The sequence below is a fragment of the Myotis yumanensis genome, unplaced genomic scaffold (assembly GCF_028538775.1).
Source record: "Myotis yumanensis isolate MYYU_CA2020_CCGP unplaced genomic scaffold, mMyoYum1.0.hap1 SCAF_6, whole genome shotgun sequence".
Classification (NCBI taxonomy): Eukaryota; Metazoa; Chordata; class Mammalia; order Chiroptera; family Vespertilionidae; genus Myotis; species Myotis yumanensis.
The window spans coordinates 43,823,520-43,849,017 of record NW_027223757.1 but is presented as its reverse complement, the minus strand read 5'-3'; positions in this window follow the sequence as shown (position 1 = coordinate 43,849,017).

The window sequence follows — 25,498 nt, the reverse complement described above, 5'->3', positions numbered from 1 at the left end:
TCCCGAGGTCTCTCCTGGGGCTTCTTTTGTGTCTAAAATTCCATCATTAAAACTTGTTTTCTCTGTTTTTGCAGATGACTTGGTTGACTATGTAGAAAATTCTTAAAAATCTACCAAAAATCTACTAAAACTAATAAGAGAATTTAGCAAGTTCATACAATGCAGGACCAATATAAAAATCAATTATATTTCCAAATATTAAAAAAGAAAAATTGGAACAAAGTAACCATACTGTTAGTGATAACATTGGAAAACATGAATCACTTAGGAAATATTTTTTTTAAATATGCATAAGACCTATATACCAAAAATTACAAACATTGCTACTAGACATTAGATAACAACCAGATAAATGGGGAGGCATACTGTGTTCATGTGTTGGAAGCTCAATATTGTTAAGATGTCATTTCTTTCTATATTGGTGTACAGATTTAATGCATTTCCAATCAAAATCTGTATCAGTTTTTTGGTAAAAAGTGACAATCTAATTCTACAATTTATGTGGAAATCCAAAAGACTTAGATTAGCTTAAATAACTTTGGGATGGGGTGAGAGGACAAAGTTGAAGAACTTCTATCATCTGATTTTAAGAAATACTTCAGTAAGCAAGTTAATGTGACACTGGCATAAATATAAACATATAGATCAATGGACTAGAAAATTCAAAAATAAATCCAGACCAATAAATAGGTTTAAATTTTCAAAACTTGGTGCTGGAACAATTGGCTATCTACATGCAAAAATAAATATAACTCACACCATAAATAAAAAAATTACTTTAAAAATGTCAGCAAAACTATAAGAGTTGTAGAAGAAAATACAAAATAAAATCTTTGTGACTTTGGATTAGGCAAAGGGTTTTTAGAAGAACAAAAAAATATGAATCAAAACAAGGAAAAAAGTAATAAATTGGATTTTATTAATACTAAATGGTTCTGCCCCTCAAAAAGGCACTGTGAAGAAAATAAAAAAACAAGCCATAGACCAGGAGAAAATATTTGCAAATCATGTTTCATAAAGGATTTCTATTCAGATTTTATAGAAACATTTTTCAACTCAACAAAAAAGCAAACAATCTGATTTTTTTAAGTAGGCAAACTATTTGAACAGACACTTCACCAAAGAAGATATATGGATGGCAAATGCACATGGGAAAAGATGCCCAACATCATTAGTCATTAGGGAAATGCAAATTAAACCAGAATAAGATACTACTAAATACTTATTAGAATAACTAAACTTAAAAAAGAAAAAAAATTAAAACACACACACACACACACACACACACACACACACACACTACAAGATCTAATGAGGATGCACAGCAACTGGAACTCAATTACTGGTGAGAATAGAAAATGATATGGCTACTCTGGGAAACAATTTGGTATTTCTTATAAAGTAAAACATACACTTACCTTGTTAGCCAGCTATTTCACTCCTAGGTATTTACTCAAGAGCCAGTGTGCTTCCTTTAGGGCTTTACAAAAATATATTTATACACACAGGATACTCAAATTTTTCAAACAAACTAGAAACAACCCAAATGTACAACAATGGGTAAGGGGGATAAATAAAATGTGATATATCCATACAGTAGGATAATACTTAGCAATCAAAAAGAATAAACATGCAAAAACCAGAATGGCTCATTAACATTATGCTGAGCAAAAGAAACCAAACACAAGAGATTCATTCTATATGGTTCCATGTATATGAAATTCTAGAAAAGACAAAACTAAGCTATGGTTCACATTGCAAAAGGAAGGTAAATACATAATTATAAAAGTGCAAGGGGATATCTTGTTCTCTCCTGGAGTTATTAATGTAGGTGCTGTAACTGATGATCCCTGAAGTTGTAGTGCACTAGCATAATAAGTTTATTTCTCCATCACACAAAGTCTAATGTAGGGCAAGGGCTCTCATTGACCCTGCCACTCAGAGGTTCAGGTTCTCTCCATCTTGGATGCTACCCTCTTAACACATGGTTTCCCAGGTCGCTGGAGCAAGGGAAGAAAGCCCTAAAGGAAGCACACTGGCTCTTAGCTGCCTTGGCCCAGGAGTCATATGTGTCACTTCCATTTATATTCCATTGGTCAGTCCTACTCAAATTATCTGGACCTAAATGCTGAGGAAGGCTGAGAAACTTAGGGGAGAAAATGGAATGTTTGGTGAACACTGAATCTGCCACATATGTTTTATAAAGTTTAAACACTGGATATTTAATTTAACCTTTAGCACAATTATGCTAATTAGCCTAATTGTGGAAAAAAAGGAGAACTACATACGGGACTGGAAGAGAAAGGGGTAGGATAGCATTGAAAACAAACTGTCTCAAAATTTCCCTCAGCACAATCCACTCTTTTCCTTTTTATACAACTGAGGCTCAGAAAAATTATTTGCCAGTAGCTAAGATCCATAATAGAGACAAGATTTGAGAGCAGACCTTTTCATATCTGCACTCTTCTTAGGACAACTCTAGCCTCAGCTAAAGAAATAAAAATAACCTCTCTGAGTACCTCTGCTTTAAAATCTTGACCTTATTATTGTGTTCTCAGTTTTTAGTAAACGTAATATATCTGTAAATCACTGCTAAGTAGCAGTAGAGGGTGTGATAGGGTACATTGGAACAGGTGTTCATGTAAGGTACATTCCTCACAAAGCATTTTGATTCATTTTACAGAGGAAGAAGTGAAAACTCAGAGAATTGAAGTGACTAACTTAGGTGACACTTACTAGTGAGCCAGATTTGAACCCAGTCTGTCTAATCCAATTCCATCTCATGGTACCTGGAGCCTCTCTATTTGTGGATGAAGAGAAAGACATATAAGCTCCACTTATTATGAGATAGAATTCTGTCTGGAATAAGTTAAATTTTATAACAACACAATTAGCTAAAATGACTCACATTCTCATGTAAGCAATTTTATAACATTCATCTTTCACATCATTACATTGTAATACAACATGGAGATATAAACAAAAAACAGTGCAAATTAGAGAAAAATCATTCTTAATCATTCAATTGTAAAAATATTCACATAAGTCTTCTAATAAAAAGAAAACTATCTTTAATAGGTGACTATTCTATTAGCATTCATCAAATGTTTCTAAAACATGTAAATTTATACATATTATACAAAAGAATATCAGTCAGAGATGAGGTCAGCCTTCAGCAATTGACTTCTCTTCATGTCGAGCTGACCTGGCCATAGCTGTAATTCCTGATGAAGGAGCCAGAATCATACCCAGTCATTTAGATACTTGGTGATCCTGGCTAGTCAATAAGGAAAATCAAAGCAGCTAGATGAACATTGGGCAGGATACTTCAGAGAAATTCACTACATTCTGCATCTTGCCTATAGAGTCTTTCTGGATTTATCAGGGGAACCAACCAGAGGAGCTTCAGAATATTCATGGGGGGTGGGGTGTGAGGGGGTTAGGAGAAAGAGGGATCTTGATCTACTGCATTATCATTTGCCTACATGTCACATTAGATTGAGGAAGTATCAATTATACAATCAGAGAAGGGGTAGATGGGGACCAAGACTGTGGAAATAATGAAAGGAGCAGGGCTGAGTTTTCCAATAAGAGAACAATTCTATTGTAACTGAAACAGAGATCTCCACCAACACCAGGTTTTATGGCATCCAGTATGGCAGCAAATGAGCTCATGCCCCCAAGGGTATTGGTGGGAGCTGTAGGAAACTTGTGCCTGGGAACAAAAGGCAGTTCAGCAAAATCAAGGAACCTACTCTGAAGAAAGACTGAGCTGAGGATAACTCAGCAGATGACATTGTGAAAAAAAACAGGGCCATATCAGATTCCTACTTCCACCCTTCTCCTTACCTTGATCCAGGTACTGTCACACTACCTGGAACTTAAAACAACTTAAGAGAAAGGGATATTTTTTAAAAAAATATATTTTATTGATTTTTTACAGAGAGGAAGGGAGAGGGATAGAGAGTTAGAAACATCGATCAGCTGCCTCCTACACATCTCCTACTGGGGATGTGCCCGCAACCCAGGTACATGCCCTTGACCGGAATCGAACCTGGGACCCTTCAGTTCACAGGCCGACGCTCTATCCACTGAGCCAAACCGGTTTCGGCAAGAGAAAGGGATATTTACCGCAATTGACTGAGATGTTTTGCCATGGGGCAAGGGATTATCATAAAATTTTTAAAACTATTATTTATAAAAAATAATAAAGTTACCTTTCTACATTTGGGATTATGAAATGAGGTTTTTCCTTAGACATCTGTGTTAACCTGATAACTTGTCAACAGGACAACTGGAGTTGATGTTCCTGGGTTCTACGTACTTCTATCTCATTCTCACGAATAATGCTGATGTGTTCGTCTCTTTCTTTGTCCTTCCTGTAAATTCAACCCATCACTGTCACTCACATGTGGTGTGACTGACACCTAGAGTCAATCTCTCTTGGTGTCAGTCACCAAATTTTCTTATTTGAAAAATGTAAATAGCATTATTTCCCCAACATCCTAAAAATCAAATGCTAATGCTGACACTGTTTTCAGCTTTAAGCCAGGCTTACCTATCCACTCACTGTAAACCCACATCCAGAAAGACAAGTATAGACTTCTGTTACAGTTCTAAGAACCTGTCCTAAGCCTGACCTCCAGCTCTTGGTCTTAACCCTCTTGCATCAGGCTGGCTTTGCTCCAATCTCATCCTCATCTGGTCTCAAATCCTTGACTTCTGACCATGCCCTCAACCTTACCTTTGGCACTGTGAACTTGATGTTTATACATGGTCTCCCTGCTTGTGACCTTTGTTGTCTTTTGATGGACTTTGATTTTATTCATATTCCCTACTCTCATGGGCTTATTCTACCCTGGGTGTAAAATCCCCTACTCTAAGTTCATCCCTACTGAATGCAAGTATTCCTTGCAGTTCAATAAATGTCTAGTCTGGTCAACCCTGACCTCACTATAAATGGTAAAGTTTGACCGATAAAATGGAAGGGAAAGCTCTTTGAAAGGTTTTAAACAGAAAGGTACACTGGATTTCTCTAGTAAAAATCCAGTACCTAAAAACAGCACAATCCCCACTCCTTCCCATTGCCAAACTGAAATCTTCTGACTGCCACGCCATCTGATCTCCTCCCATTCTGCCTCTTTACAATCAAGTCTCCGTGTAGGAGGCCCCAAAGCTCAAAAAGTTATGTTAGGCCTGGACATTTTATGAGTGACAGCACGTGGTAGAAAGATACCCATGGACACAGACAGAGTTCAAATATTATCTCTACAACTTACAATTATGAGTAGTGGTTTCCTCATCTAGCAAACAAGAATGATAATATGTTACTCATAGGGTTACTCTGAGGATTAGCATATGTAAAACACCTAGCCCAGTGCATGGTACACAGTAAGTATTCAAAATTTGTTTTTCCCCATTTCCACTTTCCTTTACTTGATCTTAACAATTTGGTTACTAGGTTCTTCCTGAAGGACTCACTCTAGAAGACTCTATTTTGAAGAAAACAGAGCTAGATGGGTCACCTCGATGGGCATCTCAGTGCCTCATTGACCCCTTTCATCAATGCACTGCTCTCTGTCCACTATGTTGCCCCATGGGTTAGTGACTGGTGTCATGGGATGATGCTGGCTGCAAAGACCAGATATCAATCAGCCCCCCTTATGTGCTCTAACTCTGGGATAATTATTTGAGAAGTAAGTAATCCTATATAATAAAAGCCCAGTGACCATAACAGCATAATGACCAGAACAACCACTCAACCAGTCGCTATGAGGTGCATTGACCACCTCTCAGTCCCTCCTCCCCCACCCCTGCCCGCAGGCTCTGATTGTCCAGATGGCAAATGAGGAACCACGGGGAACCAGGGTGGGTGGCGGCGGTGGGGTGGGACTGGGGACTGGCAAGAGGACGGAAGATGGCCCTGATCGCAGGTGATTTGTTGTGTTTATGGGACCAAAAATGTGGTAGCTGGAGAAAGGCAAAGGCTGGCCTATCAGCCCAAAAGAAATAGAGGCAGCATTTGTGTTTCTGGAGATTCCAAGTGAAGCCTCCTTTCTAGTTTCTACAATTGGGGGTCAGGAGGTCAATCTCTCTTGCTGGTCTCTTGGGGCTGGAGTGTTTGCCTTTAGTAAATACAAAGAATCACCTCAAGGCGATTATTATCACATTCTTATCACCTAGACAGCTGCTTGCTACTTAAGGAGCAGGAACCTCCAGGGATGAGAAGGAGCAAGACCATCACAAGAAAGGAATGTGACACGGTGGATGAGAAAATCATAATCACTTGCACAGCTCTATCAGTTAAAGAAGGAGAAAGTGCTGAAATCCTTCCTTGCCACTCTTGTTATGAGAGAGCTTGTTGACATTTTGTTTTTGTTTGATTGTTTCCTTTTAAACTTCCAGCTTTTGAAGATGGGAACAACTTGGGATATAAGTATATAACACCTGAATCTGAGCATGTTAACACATACACACATACACACACAAAAACTCAGTATAAAGTCTCTTTAAAAACATACTAATTGTCACCAAGAAAATAGTGTGAAGTACTGAAAAGTTCCTGTAGCTGTGTCCTGAATGGTTGAAATAACCTAAATTATAAAGTGATAAAGGTCCCAAGTGAGGGTAATAATTTATGATGTTTGTACAAGGAGAGACATTAGCCAACCACAATTCATGCTGAGGAGGATTTTGAACAAAGTCCAGATGGTGTTTCAGCAGTAAAATGCAGTTATCCTGGGACTATCTGGTGAACAGCAGAATCACTGAAGTCAAATTCACTGTCTCTTACAAGCGTCAAGTTCAACAGAGGCAGAACCAGAAAACAGTTGCACATTTTTTTTGTATTAGAAATGGCACTATTATCTTTATCATCTAATTTTTATTTAATGCACAAATTATGTTTTTTTGCAATAATGGAAACAAAAGCGGGAAATTCCATATTCCCATCATCTTAATACTCATAATTACAAGCACATACAACTCAACACAATGGAAATCAGAGAGCACAGCTTCAATTTGCATTTCGTTCTTTCTCATTTGACAAAATATTAAATAGTTATTATGTATCATCGTTTTGGGCAGCTCAATAGCATTCTGCTAATTTATGTACCAAGATATACTGCTCAAGTCCCTTCTAAGCTTGGCAGTTAGACTTATCCCAGATTTTGTTATTCTTATAAATGAAACTACAAAGACTATCTCACGCGGATGCTGTCCCTTTTTTGAAAAATTTTCTTAGGCACCATAGTTCTGTGGGGTTTTTTTTGTTTGTTTTTTGTTTGTTTGTTTGTTTTTCTGATGTGACAATATATCTCCAATATTTTCTTCAAATGAATTTTGGATCTTTTAAAGAAAGACAAATTATTGTTTTATGTTTATTGTTTCTTCACATCTGTGCTAATATCTCCATCTTAACATTTTCCATTTCATAAAGCTGTCACCAAATTCTATTGAGCTCAGATGACTGCTCACAGTAAGTCCTATTTTACTTGGCTCCAATCAATTACAAGAATATAGATGATTTACAATCCAAATCATTTGAACTCATACATTTCACATTGGGTAAAACAGAGTTGACAACCTCACTTGAAAATGTTAAAAGGGTAGTCCATGTTTTCATGCACCAGTAAGTGATTTCCCAGTTAAATCTGAATGAATTTGAATATGTAATAGCATATTCAAATAGCATACAAGTTTGGATTTTGTGGGATGCACAGCATGGGATCATTTCAATACGGAGATTAAACATTTCATTAATTAGCTAAGTCTCAAATCTATTTTTCTTTTTTTATTTTCTATTCTGTCACTCCCTTCATGCTACTGCTTCTTTTCTAGAAATAGAAAACAGTAAGAATATTTTTTCTTAGAAAAACTATAAGGGTTTTATTTAAAACTGCAAAAATCTGCTTGTGACAATATTGCATGATTTATAAATTATCTAAAAGTTCATTACAGCCTTAAATTGCTTTTTCCTCTGTCTTCCCTATTGACTGTTTACTGAAGGCAGGTGTGGGCAGGCAGAGCACACCTTGTCACACAGAATGAGGGAGAGAACTGGACACCAAAGAACAGGTTTGAACTGTCCTCATCTATAGTAGCTGCCAAGCTGACTCAATTCCCAAGAGTATTAAGGAAAAATCAGTACTGATAATCTTATCAAAAATTTATGTTTGAATAATTATAGAGTCCTCAATTGCCCTAGCAAATCATGTTGTGGGAATGATAAAGAGGAGTTGCTAAATATTTTTAAAACATCATATAAGATATATTTTGGGGGGTAGAGGGAGTGTGTAGGAGAGAGGCTATGGCTTTCAATTTGGAGCTAGTAACAGCAAAGGAATTCAATTCTATTTTCACAGATAGTAAACTTGTAGTTCAAAACCAGTCATTAGAATAAAACTCAAGAGAATGAAAGAAAAAAAAAAAGATAAACACATTATTTCACACATCCCACAGCTAGATGTGAATGTCAATTTTTACTAATGCAGCTAATGTTAATCTAATCTTTTTGCTTTTATTCTTTATAATGTTGACTCCCATGAAATAGAAAATTGCACAAAATCACATTGAGGAAAGAAATTTGCCCGGCAGACCAATCATGGTAGGAAAAAAAATATCATTTCAAATTACAAATGTAATTCTGGCAGTTTCCACCCCAAAACAAAAGGAAAACAATAGGCTTTACTTAGAAACAGGTTAGCAAGTACCATAGGGCAATACAGGTTGTAAAGTGCTTTAGGAAAGAATAAAGCAAGGCTGCACACTGGACATGGAGGCACTGATATTTATTGTATGCCACTGAGGGTTTCAATATAATGAGTAAATGTTTGAGCCTTATCTGATGTTCCTTATTTTTAAAAGGACCATTGAAAATATTTCCCAATTATGTTTGTATTGGACTACAATATTTTTAAGTGACTGATCATATTCAAATTATAGTTGGAAACTACTATACCAAGCTAAGTCCTTTCTTTCCTTTTAGTTTTTCTTAAAAGTTTATATTCTCTGCTTTCTGTTAGTATACATTTATAACTGTCTCATTTTTTAAGGAAATGATAATAAGGTATAATTTAAAAATAAATATACTACAGAAAGGTGATATGTCTAAACTTACGTAAAAGGTTCATCTTGACCTTGTAGAATTCCAACAATATGAATTAAAGGTCAATGGGTGTTTATTAACTTCTAAGCATGTTTGCAAAAAGAACAATGCTGTTTAATGGGAAAGGGGGAAGTTTAAGACACAATCATTCCCTCCAGTATAAGATTGGGCTCTTTAAAGTTTCTTTAGAAAGGAAGATACCACTTGGAAAGGTGGGATGGCAATTTTGTTGGACACAAAGTCTGGTGTTGGAAATGCTATTGACATTTAGAGCCCAGGATCCAGAGACATACAATTCTTCAGATGGTTCTACCCATCAAATAATTGTCTAATACAAAATGCCAACTGCTCCCACCACCCAACTGAGAAACACATGGTGGAATCCTGGGGAGTTTAGATTTGCTACTGCATCCATTAACAAGTGACTGTTGAGCATTCACTATGGGCAAGACAGTGCTGGGACTGTCAGAGATGCAGAGATGAACAAGGCTACCTCACGGACTCACGGTTTACTGGGGGAAAATGATATGAAAACCATCCATCATACTATAGAAAAATATCTGCTTTGATAGAGAAGAAAAGGAAGGAGCTCTAGGAAGAACCCTTAATTCAGCAGGGTTCACCTGAACCCTTAAACCAGGTGGGGATTTCTAGAAAATGTTTCCAAGAATAGCTAACACCTAAAAGGCATGCTCATCATGTGCTTCACAAATAAGTATTGAGTGCAGGCACTGTGCTACGCACTGGAATCACAGGACTGAACAAGACACATTGTTCCTGTCTTCATGGAGCATATATGCTAGGAGGGGTGATAGTAAATGAAACATGAATTGTGTGATAAATGCCAAGAAGGAAATCAGCTATTCTGGTAGATAATATTAGGAGAGTGTGGAGCTACTTGGAAATTATGAAGTCGTCTCTAAAAACATGATATTTGAGTTATGATATGAAGGATATGGAGGGGTTATTCAAATGAAGTGCTAGAGAGTGGAAAGGATTGCAGGAAGGAACTGCAGGTAGCTGAAAACAACTCGGCCCGTTTTAGGAAATGAAGGAAGGGCGATGTGAAAGAAGTGTATTGCACAGTAGGAGAGGGTGTGAGGTGAGTTTGAAGGAGGGAGGCAGGAGCCAGGTCCTTTGGCGCATTGAAGTCATTGCAAGAATTTCAGACTTTATCATAAGTATAAAGAGAAGCCATTAGGGTTATAAAACAGGAAAATAATTTGATGTGACTTAGTTTTCTAAAATGTTGTTTTGGCTGCTCTTTGGAGACTGACTTGTAAAGAGGCAGAAGTGGAAGCAGGTCAGGCGGTTATTTCAAAAAAGTGTATGAAAATGATGGGGTCAAACTACGATGACAGCAGTGAGCTGTAGACACTAGAGACCTGAGCGCTACTTTGGAGATAAAATAGCTGGGACCTACTGATGGATTAGAAGTACAAAGATGGCTCAAAACCTGGTTTATTTCTGGTTCAAAACGTGGATAGTCAGTGGTGCCAGTTACTGAAATGGGAAAGAAAGGAGGAGGAGGAGGAGAGAGAACAAGGGAGGAATTTCAGACATTCCACTTTGAACTTGTTAAATTTAAGAAGACTGAGACACCCAAGTGGGATCTGCAAAGAAGACTTCCCCTGAAGGAGTCATCAGCATGGAACTGGATGAGTTCTCCAAACGAGAGAATTTTAAGAGAGAAGAGTCTATGTTCAAGCTTTAAAGTGCATCCACACTTAGGGGTTAATTAGAGAAGGAAGAGAGAATAGAGAAGACTGAGAAAGAGTCACCAGAGAAGTCCAAGGAAAATCTAAGAGGAGCCAAGAGAGGACAGAGAAAGGTTAGCAAGGAAGAGAAAGAATGCAGAGAAGAGTCGGGAAGGGGAGGAAAACTTCTGGCAGGAAAGACATAAATGAGAGGACACACGCAGGTGTGGGACTCAAACTAGTCCAGCAGGCTGAAGAGAAGGGTACATTTGAGGAGATGCTGGAGATACTGGGAATGGGGATAAAGAGGAGGAAATAGATTGGCAAGGTATTTAGGAGGTAAAAAGCACAGGATTTGGAAATGGGAGGGGTGATGAGGAAAGTCTAGGATGATTTTAGGGTTTAACCTTTCAATGATTCCGAGATTTCTGGTGTCTTAACCAAAGTGGAGACAATAAGAGGAGCAGCTGGTTTGAGGGAAGTAGATATTATGTTTAGAATATGTTGAGTTTAAGGTGCCTGTGGCATCCAACAGGAAATACCAACGTGAAACAAAGATAGTGCCTTAAGGTAGAAATCTGTTTTGGAGTCCTGGGCTCATGGGTGTTATAAAGAATGCGCTGGTGTGTTTTGAGGAACCAGTTTTAAAAGAATAATGGAGGCAGAAACTTGCTTCTACATGGAATTAAGGAATGGATCAAATGGTATCGGAGTGGAAGGCAGAGAGTTTGGATCATTCTTTAGTTTAGAGTGTTTGACGCCAAAAAAGAGAAATAAATAAATTGGATAATGGTCAAGCATGACAGTCCACAGGAAAGTTCTTTTGTTTGTTGGGTTTTATATATATATATATATATATATATATATATATATATACACACACACACACACACACACACACACACACACACACAATGAGAGGCCCAGTGCACAAATTCGTGTCGTGCATGGGTAAGGTCCCTCCGTGTAGCCTGCAGGGATCGGGCTGAAACCTGCAGTCCAACGCTGCCTGCAGCTCCTACCTGCCGTTGCAGCTCATCTGGCCCCACTGTGCCTGCCTGGGCTCATGCCCAATCAGTCCCGATCGGGAGAGGCTTGTGCTGCTGCAGCAGCGCTTGCCAGCCATGTGCCCTGCATCTGGCGCCCTCCCAATCGGAGTGGCCTGTGGAATCAGGCTGAAACCGGCTCTCCAACATCCCCTAAGGGGTCCTGGATTGTGAGAGGGTGCAGGCCAGGCTGAGGGACCCCACCGGTGCATGAATGAGCCGGGGAGGAACCGAGTGAGGGCTCCAGAGCAAGTCTGGCCCATCTTGCTCAGTCCCAATGGGCCAGACACCACCGGCAAGCTAACCTACCAGTCAGAGCATCTGCCCCCTTGTAGTTAGTGCACATCAGAGCAACTGGTCGATTGGTCTACTGTCTGCCCCCTGGTGGTCAGTGCACATCATAACGATTGGTCGACCAGTTGACTGACTGTGACTGCCCCCTGGTTGTCAGTGCACATTATAGCGAGTGGTTGAGCAGCCTTAGCATATCATTAGCATATTATGCTTTGATTGGTTGTTCGGTTGTTCTGCCGTTCAGTCTATTTGCATATTACCCTTTTATTATATAGGACATGTGCATACTAGAAAGAAGGGGCAGGAGATGTGCAGAAAACACACTAGGAATAACCCAGCACTATTCCCGTCAAGTGGGTCAGTGCATGAGCAAGTGAGGGGAGGAAGAAACAAAGCACTGAAGTCACTGTAGAGACAAAGTGGGCTCCAAGGCAGACACTGGTGACAGGTTGAGTAAAGTTTGAGGAATCAACTAACTGGAGGCTTCGTATAGATAGAGAAAGGTTTAATAGCTATGGGAGTTGGAAAGATGAAGGTTGCAGTCCTAGAAGTATTAAATTTAAGATTTTGAAGTTGGAGCCAACATGAGCTGATGATCAGGCCAGATGTAATTGCAAACCCTAAGCGTCATCTGCATTTGAAGATTATGATCAGATAAGTGAAGCAACAATTGCTCTAGAGATTTCCTGATGAAGCAAAATAACAGGCATAGCCTAAGGTTGTATCTGATACCTTTCTTCTAAAGAGGGTGTAGTGAAGTGCTTTTCAGATGCATGCTAGACTATGTATGGGATTCTGAATCTGGGAACTTTGTACATTAAATAAAGGGGATATAAGGGTCAAGATAGTTGTCATTGAGATTCAGGTGGCAAAATCCTTGGTGCTTTTTTCTTATTATTTATAGCATCACTACTACTTGTGCTGGAGATGAGATTTACAGATTTTTGGGATGAAATAACAGCAGAGGAGGACCAGAATTTATGAAACCCAGTAGGAAGGCATTTACCATAGTTAATATTACCAAGAAGTTTTTTCTTACTTTTTTCTAATTATCTATAATAATAAAGGCATAATATGCTAATTAGACTGGACGACCTTCCAGACGAAGCCCAGGATTCGAGGGAAGCCCAGGTCCCGGGTGCCAGAGGGAAGCTGGTGCCGGCAGCGGGGAAAGGGAAGGCCTCTAGTAAATGAATAAAACTCTACTCTATATGTATGTGTGTATCTATGTATTTTAAAAAGATGACAGTTTTGGAAAATTGTAGCAGTTTGCTTGGTAGATGTTTTAACCTTTTGTAAATACAAGGATATTAAAAAACATTGGAAAAGGAAATAAGAATTTTGGTCCTTGTCAATTTCTGGGTTTTAATTTAATTAAATACTTTGTCTACATACTCAATGTCTATAATTGAAATTGAAACATTTTATATCATTTAATGTTGCTTTGATTCCTAGCCATTAAGACTTTAAATGATATTATATGTTTAAACTATTGGAAGATGGGTAAACTATTTTAAACCCTTAGAAAACTATTTAAATTTATGGAATAGATGGCTAGTGACTGGGAAGAATTAATGTAGATTTTCAGAGTCCAACTAAATTTTTGCTGTTGTTCATGAGAAAACAAGAAGGGGATCATTAAAACAAAAGTAAGTAGATAACTTTATATGGGGATCAGAAAGATTTCAAAAAAAAGTCAGAAGAGATAGGAAATAAGGGAATAGATATTAAGGTATATTTTCAGCATTAATACTTTATTCTTGGTTAATGATGCACAATGGGTAAATTTGCAACAAAGAAAACTTATAACTTATCAATTCCTTCCATTTAATAAGGATGAATGCATCACATAAAGCAAAATGGATAAGCAATGCAGTTATCTGAATAATTCAGGAAAGGAACATTAGATAGAAGAAATGGCCCCCAATAGCTCCAAAAAATGGAAGTAAACGATAAGATTTAGTGTAAGTGGTTGTCAAAATGGTTAACCAAACCTATCTTATCAGAATTAGCATTCAATCTTTTATTTCTGATCTGTTATTCTAAATCATACATTAAAATGAGACATTTACTTTTGTTATTTTGATGAAGTGCTAAAACCTGAGTACATTGGGAAATTTTTTCTAATAAAAGCTTTTACCTCAAATTGGAAGAAGTGGACTGACCTTCATTTTATCTCAAGTTAACGTTGCTGGCTAGTGAAATTTATAGCTAAAGAAATTGGCTTCCTTTTGGCACATCTCACCATTGCTGGAATAAAGCTAACATCCGATGTGCTGTTGGGGCTGCCTGACTTCAGCTGTTTATTTCACAGGTAATTAGTAGAGATTTTTATATTCTGCTAAAAGGGTTATTTCAAGAAGAAATAGGAAACGTCAGACAAAGACAGTATTTGTTGATCTTGTCAGCATCAAGGATTTCTCTGCAGGAGATCTTGCTGTGGCTTTCATTATTACAACAACCAATAGGTGTTGCTATAGAAACTATACTGTTAACAAGCTAACAGAAGAAGGCAGAGGCAGAAAAATGATGAACCTGAAGAAAAAAAAAGAAAGAGGAAAAGGAAAAGGCTATAAGGTTTTCGCTTCTTGTAAATGAGTCTCTTACTTTAAAATCTTACCTTATCTCTCCTGGTTTTCCCATTAATACTGCATGGATAATGTATGACCAGTAATAAGAACAATATAATAAATTCATACAGCCCTCTTCAGCAAGGTCTCAGAGAGCTTTATCATTCAAAATGAAATTAAAAGCAACAGTAAACCAATACCTTTAAAAATTAGGGCTTTAAAGTCCCACAGTGATCCAGAGAAGTAATGAGGTGTCTCCCAGCTCTCAAGGATGGATATGCTGCTATTCATTATCTATGTATGCCAAGTGTATTTGGAAATCCAGCCAATACAGTCAAAGTAAAATATGTCATCTTGGTCCAATTAATAATTAGGTATTAAAGGATACAATTACTCAAGGATATTTTTAAAGTATATACTTAGATTAAAATATTATAAAAAATCAGTGTGAAACCTCAATCTTGGATAGTGGAAAGGTGTTTGAATTTGACCTTTCTAACTCTTAACATTTAGATTAGACAAAAAAAAGTAGGGATTAAATCCAAAATATATATGAAGTACATTTATAAATCATGCCCTCTGGGGTTGCCAGCTAAAAATCTTCCCATTTCTATTCTATAATTGCCTCCTTTTCAAGCCTAAAATACTCCCTGCAAAACTCACCACTTTCCAAAGGATTTCTGTGCATTAGGACAGGAAGAAACACAGCCATTATTCCCAATACTGCTCCTCGGAAGGCAAAAGAAAACAGCTGTGCAGTCTCCATTCTTTACCAGCACAAGTTCTTCAATACTCTGTGAATATCAACAAGGTTGTATGAATGCTCAATGTTCAAATTCCAATGTATTATCTCACTGATTTCTGAGCCCCCATAAAACGTCTCCTAATTATTTCTGGAAGTCCCCAAAAAGGTGATCGGATGGGCTAACCAAAGGGCCCTCTGCCGCAGCCAGAGGCCGGCTGCTGCCCCCTTTCTTTCTTTCTTTCTTTCTTTCTTTCTTTCTTTCTTTCTTTCTTTCTTTCTTTCTTCTTTTTTTTTTGGTTCTCTTCTTTCCTGCTCACAAGCCACAATGACTCCTTACTGTAGCTCCAGTTCTTGGATCTCTTCACAGGACTCCAGTGTCCATGAGGAGGTGGAAAGAATGGCCTGCACCCCAACTCCAAGCCTGCTGTCACTTATTCAACAAATAATTTTTTGGCAACCATGCCCCAGAGTTAGCCGTGCTTGTGACCGGAGTTGCACAAAGTACTTCATGGAAACAATTTCTTCAGCTCCCATGTCTCAGCCCCAATTACAATAACTGTTTACAAAAATAAGTTATCTACTTCCACAAGTAATAACAGCATTATTTAGACTCAAACACTATCAATGCCGCTTAGAAAATAAATCAGTCCAAGAAGCAGTATTGCAGAGATGCGAGCGTTCTTACCACGTAGACAATACTGTGTATTTTTATGAGGAGCTGCTTGGAGCCACTGATCTCAGCATCTTGTTTGGTTGCACTCACTACTTTGAGTTTGCAAAACTCAATGTCTCATTCAAAAGTTTGTCCTAGACAAAGCAACAGTTGACCCCAACCTGTATTCAAGTCTCTATTCCACTCCCGGGAAGAGAGAAAACCAAAGCTTTTAAATAATATTTTTGTCCTACTTCTACCCTTGTCATCAAAGTTTCAAAGGTCTTAGGGCTAAATTTCAGCCTGGACTTAAACTCAGGAACATGATTCTCTGCACCACATTTCTGTGGGTTGGGAGAACCACAGCATTTCATGAGACTTATGATGGAGAGAGCGCTTGGGGGAGAGGGCCAGGAAGGTAAGGCCAGAGGCAGGGCAGGAAGCTTCTAAGAATGGGTTTTGTTTTTTCTGAATGCATCAGCTTTGACTACAGGGAGCTAAGATAAATGTTCACCCCAAGAATGTTGGGGTTTCAGAGCAATCCACATGTAATTCTGTTTGCACGAGGGAAGTAACAGAGTGGGCACACTCTTACTTTATAGGTTCATAAGAACAGGAACACACTCTTCTTCAATAGGGAAATGGATGAGCATTTTGGTAGTCATACAATGGAGTACTGTAGAGGAATTAAAATTCTACATATAATAAAATGAAAATATCTCAAAAAATAATCTTAAATGCACAAAATATGTTTCAAAAGGATATTATGTAAGATATATAACCATTCAAATATGTCAAAAATGCTATATATTATTTATGTATACAAACATATGTGGAAAAGATTTAGATGCAAGAAGAATAAATATTAACTTCAGAATGAGGTTCACTTCTGGAGACCTAGGAAGAGGAATGAGACGGGGCCAACGTGAATTTCATCTGTGTCTGTAACATTAGTAAGAACATATCTGCAACTGCAGTGTCTGAAGAAAATGTGGCAACAATATGTTGATCCATGTTAAACCTTGGTTCTATGCATGGGTGTCTGCTATATCATTATTTATACACGTTTATATGTTTCTCATTATTTCATAATTTATTTGAAATCTTAAATGCTTTTTAAAAACTTAAAATTATGAAGGGGACATAATTTCTGGCTCTACTTATACATTTTTAATATCGCTTTTCTCCCATACACTGACCTTACAGAGACTCTTGTGTCATTTTTATTGATTTTTATTTTTTAGGGAAGAATAGAGAGGTAGAGAGAGAGGGAGAGGGAGAGGGAAAGGAAGAGAGAGAAAGAGAGGGAGAAGGAGAGGGAGAGGGAAAGGGACAGGGACAGGGACAGGGACAGGGACAGGGAGGGGGAACTGGAGGAGAGGGAGAGGGGAAAGGGAGGATAGGATAGGGAGAGGGAGAGGCAGAGGGAGAGAGAGAGGGAGAGAGAGAGGGAGAAGGAGAGGAAGAGGGAGAGGGAGAGGGAAAGGGGGAGGGGGAGGGAAAAGGGAGGGAGAGGGGGAGGGGAAGGGAGAGGGGGAGGGAGAGAAATCAATCAGCTGCCTCCCGCACATGCTCTGACCTGGAGATCGCACCTGCAACCTGTGTATGAGCCCTGACAGGTCAGTGCACAGGACAACGCTCAACCAAGTGAACCACACCAGCCAGGGGAACGGGATCTAGCCTGCAATCTCACCTCAGTAGATGGCTCTAGTGGGACTCTACTTGTTGGAGGAAGGTATTCCATATCTTCAAACAAAGATGTCAGCCACTGAGCAGGTGGGCTTTATCCACCCAGAGAGGCCTCTTTTTCCAATCCGCACAAAGCTTCCACATAGGCTAGTGGTAGACCTGATCTTCCCACACCAATTTCTCTCTCTTCTCTTCTCTTTTCAGAAACTCTTGAGAAGCAACTTCATTTTTAATTCCCTAGGCCCCTTGCTGTCTTACCTCCCCACTTCCTTCTGATCCTTCACAGAAAATCCCGAGATCCAGAGGCTGACTCCACTGCAGAGGGTAAGCGATGGGAAGAGACTGAGCGTGCGGCAAAGGAAGGGAAGGCCTGGACTCTCCGATTTATGCACCGTACACCATTCCTGCTTAAAAGATGGAACTATAATCTTGAAGTCTAATTTTTAAAATTGTGATTAAAAACACATGACAAAATTTACTACCTTAACCATTTTAAGTGTACAATATAGTAGTGTTAACTACGCACATGGTGGTGCAACAAATCTCTAGAGTTTATATTTTATTTTACAGAACTGAAACTCTATACCCATTAAACAACTCCCCATTTTCTCCTCCCCACAGCCCCTGGCAACCATCATTTTACCTTTTGTTTCTATGAGTTTGACTACTTTAGATAAGTCATGTAAGTGAAATCATACAGTATTTGTCTTTTTGTATCTGGCTTTTTTCACTTAGCATAATGTTCTCAAAATTCATCCACCTTGCAGCATATGATAGGATTTCCTTCTTTTATAAGGCTGAATAATATTTCGTTGCATACTTTATACTATATTTTCTTCATCCATCTATACACCCTGGGGTTGACTCCACCTTTTAACTATTGTGAATAATACTTCAGTGAACAAGAGTGTGAAGGTATCTCTTCAAGCTTCCTTTCAAATCTTTTGGATAAGTATTAGAAGTGGAATTGGTGGATTATATGGTAGTTCTATTTTTAATTTTTTGAAGACTTTGCATATTTTTTCATGGTGGCTGCATCCTTTTGCATTCCCACCTGAAAGCTATTTTTTAAGGTACTAAAGGCATGTAGTTTTTAAAGGGAGTGAAACTCTTTTCAGGAGTGACGAAAGAGAACATGGCGCCTATGATCTCAGCCTGGGAGAGGGGGAGTCGGGAGAGGAGCAGGCGGGAAACCCTAGGCATCTCTGAACACATGGGTAACCAGCATTCTAGGAAAAAGGAGAGAATCACCTCCCTAAGCTGAGAAAGGCCAGTTGTTGTCATCCCTGGGCCAGAGCATAGCAGTTCCCTACTCTGAGTAACAAACCATTCATGGGCTACATTCGGAGCCCAGCTTCACCGCCAGCCATTACCTGTAAGTCCACTCTGGGCACCGTGGCCATGCTGTCAGCATGCACACAAGGGGACACCATGACGTGGAGGCTGGGGAGGGGTCACTTCCAGCCTTCTTCCTCTTGACCCCTGACAATGTCCATCCACTCAGAAAGAATTTGACCAATTGTGGAAACACAATAATGTATTTTTCCTTCAAATGTTCTTATATTTAAACAATAGCAAAAATTCTGTGTGGCAAAATTGCTGTCCAGAAAAAATATATTAGAGTAAACAAAAAACATCTTGTTATATCTGTGTTGAGTTTTAGACTACCAAGTAGGAAGAAAATATTTGATTTATTGTGTCCATTAGGACTCTGGTTGCCAGAGCTGGAAATCCATAATTCTTAGCTTAAAAGAGGAAGGGGAAAAAGGGAAAAAAGGAGGGAGCAAGAAAAGGAAGAGAGAAGAAAAGAAATCAGCTGACAAGCAAAAAGGAAAGAGTGGTAGCATTGATCTCAAAATCTCCACCTCACAGTTATTCTTTAGCTCCATCCATCACTTCAGCCTCCTTCTGCACCGCCACTTTCTCCACATGGCAGGCAGCTGCCAGGCTTACATCCTCAAAGATCCACAGGCAAAGAGGAAAAGGCTTTCTTCCCTCAACTGTGGCTTTAAAAAATCTCAAGGAAGAACTTTGGCGAAAATGAACTAATCCCAGTTGGCAGGCAGGTAAGGTGTTACATTGGCCAGGCTTGCGTTCTGAACATCCTCCCATGACAAATTAGAGTTTTAATAAGAATATCAGAGAAAAACACTGAAATAGAGGGAAGAAGGAGTGAATTTTTAAGGATTAGGGCCTGGATAAGCTCATTGTAGAATCTCTTTGAGCCAATTAGCCAGCCCAATTTGGGTTTATTCTACCAAAATTATTTTATTTCCTTTGCAATAGAGGCCATTCCATAAAAAGAAAAAGAAAAAAAGATATGAAAGGCCGGGAAAGAAAGTGTGAGGAAAGCTCGTGAATAATTGGCTTGTTTGACAGTGCATTTGTTTTTGGCATCAGAGAAAGGTGATGTTTATTTAGAACAGAGTTTTACATCTAGTCTTTTAAGTGCTGGACACTTCAAACATAAAAAAAAGAAAAATTAATGAACCCTCCACCACACACACACACACACACACAAACATACACAAGTGCAGGCTGAAGGCTGTTTCTATGGAAATGCAATTTTCCTTACATTAGCTCTTTTCTTATTTTTTGGTGATATATATGTGGTCCCGTCCTCCTAATGCTCTGAACAGCAGGATCCACAGCTCAGAAGGAATATTCTAAGAGCTATCTGAGTTGTGACGATTAGATCACTCTCCACAAAAGTATATCTAACTGATGCTACTAGGTCCATCAGTAATAACACCCTCTATGAAAGGAAGGGGAAGCTTGCTGCTCAGAGTCTCCCACAAACCTTAAGTTTCATGAAAATACAAATAAATGCATGTGCATGTTAATAATCTTATGATTATTAATTACTTGATAATTGGACACACAAAATTGGTATCAACAAAGATTAAAAAAACTGTATATAATATGCTACTACAATAAGGACATCAATGACAAACAAGTTAATGAGTATCTCAAAGACTATTGAAGATTAATCAATGCATTAAAAAGTTGATATTTCCTAAAATTTTAAAGTTCAAGAAATATTTTAAAAAATTTTGATTCATGTCGTCCCAAATTTGACAGCAATCCTAATAATTTACATGACATTATCAATCACAAGTTGCTTAGAAGCTAAACTCTTCTAAACTATCAATGTTTTTTTAAAAAGTGTTTGTGAACCATGCAATAGGAAAGACTGGGCTATCTTTCTATTTTTTTTATAAAAAAAATTTTAGGTAGTCACATGTAGAGAGGATCAAAGAATATGTAGTCAATAAATTAGGAAAAAGGATTAAAGAAGTATGTCTAGTCATTAGTTAATAAAAACTTATGTTATTCTTCTGGGTTTTATGATATTTGTAGTAGTTATAAGCTTCTCAATTGTGTAACTTGTGGTTTCTCATCTAATGCATCACTCATTTTATATGTAAATATTCAATTTGACATTTACAATTTTCTTTCTGTTTTTAAAGGGCCCTCTCAAACTGTGCAGGCTTCAGACCCTGCTAAAACCTGAATCCATTCTCATGTATCAGGGAAGACCTCACTGACGAGGCAACATTAAGCAGAGGCATGAAGAAGGCATAAAGCCCTGCAGATCCCTGGAGAAGGTGTTTTCCCGGCAAAGGGAACAGAAAGGATAAACGTTTGTTGGAAGGAGTATATTGGGAAGTCATTATATTTCTTAGTGTGTCCTATGAGAATAGAAGTTTAAATTACCTTAAAAGACATCCCCCATTGCATAGTACAATGCCAGTGGGCTTGGCACTGAACCTGTCGTTTATACTTTGCAAACCACAGCTGTGGCTACTTGCCTCTTCAGGGCTGCTTACTAACAAAACCCCAATATTATTTGGGGCTTCAATGTGCCTGGTGAAAAATCTGTTTTTCCAGCCTTCTTCACTGCAAGTTATCTGACAAAGTTCTTGTCAGTGAGATCTAAGTGTAAGTCCCTGGGTGAAGCTGTTGGGAGAGCCCTTTAGAGGAATGACTCCATTGGAAAAATTCTCTTTTTCTGCTTCTTTATTCTTGCCTGGGATTGAACTGTGAGGCCGGAGCACTGGCGGCCATCCTGAGCATCTGTGAGAGGCTTCACACCCGCTCCTATAAGGGTGGTAGAGCAGAGAACTAGGAGGATCCTGCATCTTTGGTGACACCGTGGAGCCACCATGCTATCCCTGAATTTCAAACCTTGGGAATTCTTTCACATGACAGAAAAGAAAAAGAAAGAAAGAAAAAGTCCTGATTTCATTAAGTCACTGTTTTGTTCAGATCCCTGTTATAAGTGCCTGAATGCAGTTCCTAGCTAAAATGCTAGAGAACAACAACAAAAAAGATTATATATATATCTCAAGTGTAGTGCAAACTTGGAATTCCAAGTCACATATTACTATCAATGAAAAATATTTTCTCCCACACCTACTTGTTCAGAATAGTCTACATAGAATCCATATTAGCCTTTGTTTTGAACATTTTAATGGACTACCTAAAATGCAGGCATCAAAGTAAGGTATTGTCATTCAAGTTAGCTAAATAGAAAAATGTCACTACTCAAGAAACATAAACATCAGACTTCTCTTTCAAAGAATGCAAAAGCATATCACTTATATCGCCTTAGACAGCCCATATTATCCAAAAAGAACTGACCTGCATTTTATTAACTTAGTTGTTAATAAATAGTTCTTGCTCTTTGTAATTTAATTAGTGCTTTAAACATCTAACTAAAAAGAATATGCAGAGATACCCATGTGCAGAGCTAACATTAAATACATGAGTACTGAGCAACCTTAAATAGAGAACACACAGAGAGAGAACAAACGCTGTGAATGTGTAAGTATTTCTGGCTGCTGACATCAAGTAAAGATGAAGAACAGGTCTTTCCCATGCACAGAAGAGAACAAGACAGTAACCAAAATCAGATTGTTTTAATCCACCACTGATTAGTAACATAACAGTGAAAAGAATCAGTGGTAGTCAGTGGCAAGCCTGATACCTGCTTGAGTACCACAGACTAAAGCACCTGTACGGCGAAAAATGTCTCCCTGGCTTACGTTTTAAGGTAAATAAAAACCGCTTACTGTCAGAGCTAAGAGCTGGCCAATGACACGCTCTGGCTGCCTGACCGGGTACCCCTGTCAAGGCTGAGGAGTGCCTTGGGCAGGAGCAATTCCCAGGCTGCTGTGTCTCTCACATGTGGTGTTCTGAAACCGTTAAGGAAAATGAGAAGCACTGTGAAAGTACATTTTTGGCTCAGCATAAACCATTCATTGATTTGTGAGCCGCAAGTCCTCCAGGGGGTGTTACGAATTCATACGATAGCTAGATTTTTACATTTGGATCTCTTCTTTAGCTGATGGATGTGTAAAATATCATGTTAGCCTGGCTACCCCCTATTGGCTAAACATCTGAGGAGGTTCAAGTGTATGAGTTATTTCTTCCAAAGTCAATTGTAATTTACACTCACTAAATTGCCTCCAGATCCACCTTTTAAAGATAGTAGATTCAAAATTGCATTCATTCTGGCCCACACTGTCCATTTGTGTTTAAACCGCAGCCCTGCTTTGGAGAGCCGCCATCACTAATGGAAAGACATTATGTGGCTGAAGATCCACATTTTCCACAGGAGAGCAGAATTCTGGCAAGTCAAATGGCCAATGTACAAGTAGTTTTCAGCCCAGCGAAAACTCCACTCTAATAGTGAGCAGGCAGCCCAGGGGGAAGAAGGGGTGGAGGGTCAGGATATCAGTTCTTCAGTCCAGAAAATCAAAAGCACCAGTTTTACACTGGAAAAAAATTCACCTTTGGCCTGAAAAAGTCTTGAAATGAGGGAGTATTTTTCTTTTTTGCCCTTTCCTATTTCCTGTATGTTCCTCTGTGGAAGCACTCCTGGGCTTTCTTTTACTGCTTAGTTTAATTCATTTTACTTACCAGCTTTTAAAAATGAGCATCATTCATGATTCTGCATGTCTTTCCAGTTGCAACCAAAAAATAATCCAGGCAACACAACTTCCTTCAAAAGCCCAAATGCCAAACTGCCACTGGGAGAAACATGGACAATTGGCAATTCCTCTCACTAATTGCTGTATTGCGGTTTTAGTGAAATAGTAAGTAAAGGTTTAGAGAGCTTGTTAGAAAGGATTGCTTGTTTCAAGACCAAAAAAATAAAATTACAGAACAGCCACATATTTGCAAAGCATCAGTCTAAAACAACCACATGAAGCTCAGATATAAGCCAGTGTGTACTTGAGGAGATTAATTTATTCCATGGCATTGACCTCAAGGCCCACAGACTACTAAAATGTGATGAGCCCGTGAAAGGACTGTTTTTCAAAAGTTCTGATTCTGTTGATGGGTTTTTAAGTAGGCTTTCTCATTTTAAAACCAGCTCTTGCTGACTGAGCTACAAATGCACATTTGGGGTGCCTAGCAGAGTAAATGAGAGAAACAATGAGTTTCATCAAACCGAACACCTGATGACTCTCTCCACCAGCCTTCCCTTTTCTCTCCCAGCAGAGTCTCTATTATGAGTCCTCTTTAACCCAATTAGCTGCCATCAATTTTCTACTCCAATCTCCCCATAACCTCCTTTCCTCCCCAATCAATTCTTTTAAATCACAACTAGACTATTCCCTGTGTGTTCAGCAGTCAGAGCTCAGTGTAAAAATTCATGTGGCCCATTTACAACATCAAATCAGTACAGCTGCCTTTCTACTTAGAATGTGCTTCCTAAATGTACTTATATTTCTGGCTGGTGTTGCTGTCAGTGCAAGTTGATGCTCTGGATCTGCTCTGAGGGACCCAAGGTTACATTTTTGGCAATGCCATAAGGTTAAGATTTTGTTCCCAACATAAGGGGGACAGGGTCTACCATCAACCATGTGGACATTTGCTCCTGGGAGGTCCAATAGTCTTAAACAAAAAGAAGTAGAAACATCTGGAATCTCATGGTCAGCTTGTTTGTTATGGGCAACAGCAGGGGAGCCTAGAATCCACATCCAACCCCACTGTTAAGGGAGCCAGCGGTCAACAATCACTCCTCAATATAGGACTGAGGGAATGGAGACATTCCACATTGTATCTAAGGGATTTTATGAAAAAAGGAAAAATTATAGCCAAAGCCATCATGTTATTTTGATGAAAGTCAAAAATCAGCACTCCACTATTACTTTGGAAATAAAATAAAAACTTATTTCCTTCTAAGGTTTCATCATTACATTTAATTTTAAATAGAATTCACTTTTCCTGAGATATAGGAAAGATACTTACTCACAGATGCGCACTGCCCTATATCACATAGATCCTATTTTGAAGGGTCAATTGGAATAATATAATGTATGAAAGAAGTTTAGAAAAATTAAAGTGCATTATAAATATAATATTTCATTATGATTTTTTACTTAAGAAAACAGACAGTGTTACAATATAAAATTTAATTCTTATTCTCCATTAACGTATCACTAATCTTACCTGGCCAAACAATTGTATAGCTATCCTAAGCAGTTCATTTAAATAGCTAAAATGAATGAAGACGCTTCATTTAGTTTATGGCTTTTCTCTCTTTCTTTTTTTCAGCATAGACTGAAATTTTTGTGGGTAAATAGAAATGGGAGAATTTTGGAGAATGACATGGTAGGACATCCTGGGATTTGTACCTTTCAGCCAAATGAACTGGAAACTATCATATTACCCAGATTTGTCTTTT